This window comes from Podarcis bocagei (assembly GCF_964188305.1).
Source record: "Podarcis bocagei genome assembly, chromosome: 4".
NCBI lineage: Eukaryota > Metazoa > Chordata > Lepidosauria > Squamata > Lacertidae > Podarcis > Podarcis bocagei.
The window spans coordinates 52,973,685-52,978,161 of NC_138128.1; positions in this window are offsets into that span (position 1 = coordinate 52,973,685).

The window sequence follows — 4,477 nt, forward strand, 5'->3', positions numbered from 1 at the left end:
TGTTCAGATACTAATAACAGCCATTAACAAAGCAATTTACAGACATTAAAGAAGGCAGGCAGTAATGTTATTCTTGGTACCCTGTGTCACATGAAACGTTAAACCATGATTTATTTAGGCTGCGGTTTAACAAACTACAAGTTAACCATGAGTTGTCATACAGATGCTTAAACAAACTATGGCTTGTTTCTTCAAAGTTTGGTTTGTTTTCCATGTTTTTGTAGCTTGATAAGCATCTCGGGTGGCCAAAGAACCAACCTTGGCTTAGCGAGACAGCAAGCTTGGAGCCACTTTGCTCCCGCCCAGTCCATTTTGTTGCCATGTTGTGTTAAGCTAAGCCAAAGTTTGGTCCAGCATGTCATCCAAACCGGGACCTGTGATTAAGCTCTCTCCTCACCCTGAGCTGTAACCAAGAACAAGCCAAGAGCAAACTTCCACATGAGTATCCCTGACTGGATGATGGATCATGTGCTCAATCCTCTCTCAACCAGCTGCTGGGGCGGAGGGTATGTAGTCCCAGTTTGTTAAAAGTACTGATAGCACCAATCAGCCTTTGGGAACGGTGATAGCTCAGTGGTAGAGCATGTGCTTGACATGCAAAATGTCCCAGGTTCCATCACTGGCATTGAGTATAAAGATTCCTCATGAGGTGCAATTCAATTATCAACCAGATGTTTGGAAACCACTGGAACAGGCCGTCTCCTTGCTTGACTACTTTTGGCTATTGCAGCAGATGTGAGCTCTTTGCTTCGCTGTTCTTGCATCTCTAGGCTTGAATGCCTATGTTGAATGCCTCATTTTGGTGCCAAGCCTGTGGTGGCCACCTCTGTGAGCTTGCATCCTGATTCATTGAAAGGCTGCACATTTCTGCCATTGAGCATAATGGGCAGAGCTTCTTATTTGTAAGTAGAAATTGTAACGTGTGCAGATTACACTCAGAAGTGGTCAGGAAAGTCTGGTGCCAAAGTACCATTAGTTAAAGTAATTAATCATTTAGATCTCAGTGTAAAGGGTATTTTGATGATGAAATACAACTCTATCCAATACCTGGTGTTGGGAAGAACTGTGAGCAGCAAGCATATTAAACATGAATGACCTAATCAGACAAATTGTATGGCTGTGCATGAGTTTCTCATTAATGTTTCACTAGGAAGCCTTGAGAGAGAGAGAAAAAACATGCTGCATTAGAGTGAGGACTAACAGAGGGACGTCAGGAGTAGAGTAACTTAATGACCTCCCAAAACACAGTGGTTTGAAGTATCATTAAAAAAATACAAGAGAAATTTGCTTACATATAGACACAATATTGTTGTCGTCCTCCTGCATATTTCTAAGTTCTCAAGAACTCAGTGAGTTAGGGACTTTCTTGCATGCAAAGACAGGCTCTGGAAGATTGAGCAGATGAGACCAATAGCGGGTCCAACAATCAAGAAGGTGGGTGCTGCACGTGCTATAGAGGGAGGTGAAGGGCAGATGAACTCATCAACCTGGGAAGGTAGCCCATCTAGGAGAAGGAAAACTCTGATGCAATACCTCCACTGCCTTGAAGATATAGTCATTCGTGAGAAAGAAGGAACAAGTCACCAGGTCTCTCTCTCTTTTTCTGATCTATAAAATGGAACTGATATTGAAGATATAGTGTGATATTGACAGACTTGCCCTGTTGGTGCATTATCTGCTTATAAAAATCAGAAATATTAAAATACTTCTACATGGTATTATCCTTTATTCTGCCTTTCTACTTGTGATGGGGAGATGTAACTTTTCTTCCTAGAATTATTCAATTCCAGAATGGAAAATACAGCTGAAGCCACATAAACGAGTCATTTAACATTAATGTGCACTCACAGATTTCCATTAACGTGTCTTTAGTAAATAAACTGCAATTCAGAGTCATTTTCCTTTGCAGCTGTGGCCCATTAGCAACACTTTAGAGGAACCCAAATTCCAACCACAGGTAGCAAAAAGTGAAAGGCACCTGCTTAGAAATAACATTCTCTATTCAGCACTACAAGCAACCTGAACAGGTCGGTGGGCTATAAATAATGCTAGCTTACTTAATTTATAATGGAGTTCCCTTCTTTGTGAAAGAAAAGTCAGTAATAGCATAAAATTCTGAATAATGTTATCAGATTACTTTACCAGCCACCTTCTTAGCAGATAAAAAGTTAATATTGCCATTAACTTATACAGGTCATAGTGGTGGTGGTGGTTGGCATACATCTGTCTTGGAAGAGTGTGCCGTTGGAGGGAAATCAAACCATTGGAGAGTTACAGTGCCTGCTGTGGCTGAAGAGACCAATACAGAACAGACATGCTTTATTGCAGGTGGGGCAGATGAAGGCATTGGTTTTGCTGCTACAGGTGCCCTATGGTGTTTTTTCTCTCTGTGCTCCTCCCAGTGGTAATTTCTCCTCTGGACACTGTTGTGGATAAATGACCTGTTTGGCTCACAGTACTATCTATCTATCTATCTATCCATCTATCATCTATCTATTTATTTCATTGATTAGCCGAGGAATCATAGACTTGTAGGGACCCCAAGGGACATCTTCCAACTCTACAATTCTAGGATTCCGTGCTGTGGACCACCTGAATGAAGCTTGTGGACCACAGTTTGGGTACCCCTGCTCTAGGTCTTTCTATTTGGACTCTCTCCACAGGCCATACCCCTCACCAGTACCACGTCTACAGCATGGGTAGGCAAACTAAGGCTCGGGGGCTGGATCCAGCCCAATTGCCTTCTAAACCCAGCCTGCAGACGGTCCAGGAATCCGTGTTTTCACATGAGTAGAATGTGTGCTTTTATTTAAAATTCATCTCTGGTTATTTGTGGGGCATAGGAATTCATTCATCCCCCCCAATATAGTTGGGGCCCCCACAAAGTCTGAGGGACAGTGGACCGGCACCCTGCTGAAAAAGATTGCTGACCCCTGCTCCACAGAGCTTAAAGCAGCACCCTTGGCTCCCTCAAACAACCCTGTGTGGTACATTCGTCTAAGAGAGAGTAGCCCACATTACCAGCTTAAAATGCAGCCTAGTCATTTTCTTTTTCTTTCAGTCCATATCTTAACTAAGGAAAAACACATCAGAATGTAGTATCTCATAAGCAACATTGGATAGAAATAAAATTGTGGCTAACATCATGTGTGTACCACTTCCCAAACTGGTGATGGGAGCAGACTGGATACAGAGTAAACAGGAGTGTGTACACAGCCTATGTCTGCTTCTACAATGCTGCTTCTCCCTTCCTTTTTTCTCCCAGCACCAAAGTAAGGTCTTGAGTTAATAAAAAGCAGGGCATTCTCAGGATCCAGATATTTGATAATGACAATATTGCTGTAGCAGATGTCTTTCTGTACAGGTATCGCATTTATTCCATGATGATTACCAAGTTTTCAAATCCATGGGGTTTAATCTGACGCCTGAAAGTAGTCTAGGATCCTGAATGATGCATTTTGCACAGTAGTTGAAGGAAACGAATTACTGTACTATGACCAGAGTGAGGGGGAGCCTGCAGTAGGAATTCTTTATAGGGTGCTACAGAGGCAGTTAAGATTAATGGACTGAACAACTGGTCAGTGTCATATAATTCTTTTAAGTCATGTAGGGAAGGTGCAATGACTGTCCAAGTGATGGGTAAGAAAAAGGAAGAAGCAGTAGCTTTCCAAGCCAATTTATCAGAAAGCAGCAGCACCTTTTTGCTCAGAGCGATATATTGTCTCTGAAGAAATTCTCTTGGGTGATAGAGTATGAACTGTGCACATGTCTTGGTTGAGTGGGAGATGCAATGCCATGTGTAAATATTGCACACAAATGTGATATTGGAGGAAACAAGCTGCCCAGGAGGTGAAAAATGACTCGAAACTGTAATATCATGTACAAGCTGTTTCTGCCCCCTCCCTCTTGGGTGAAATAAAGTGGTATGTACTAGAAGAACAGCCTTCTCCTGACTCTGCATGAAGTGTATTATGGAAATCAATACGTTTGAGTTGTTATCTGTACAGAAGCACCAAAAGTAAACTCACCAGATGCACCTCACCCTGCATTTATCAGGGCATAACCCTTCGTGTATCCGATGAGCTAAGCCCTAATAAATGCATATCCTCATGCAGTCTCTAATCTACAAAAGCTTGGACCAGCCTCCCCCAGCCTGATGCCCGCCCCAGATCTTTTGTGCCACCACCCACATCAGCCCCAGCCAGCATCGCGCGCACACCAATGAACACAATGGAACTTATATCTGGGCAGACGTTAGAGCAGAAGATTACTCTCTTCTACTTTCAAGCCACACTGTTACCGTCAGTGTGTACAGTTGTCGGTAATAATAAGAACAACCAACATCGGCTGTGGGTTGTTTTCTAAACCCTGCTATAATAGCAGCAGGGGAAAAAGACGTAGTTAAACTACAAGTCCCACAAGCCCCTGCTCCCGAGTCCCTCGGCGAAACCAAGCCGAGGACTACAGTTCCCAGAGT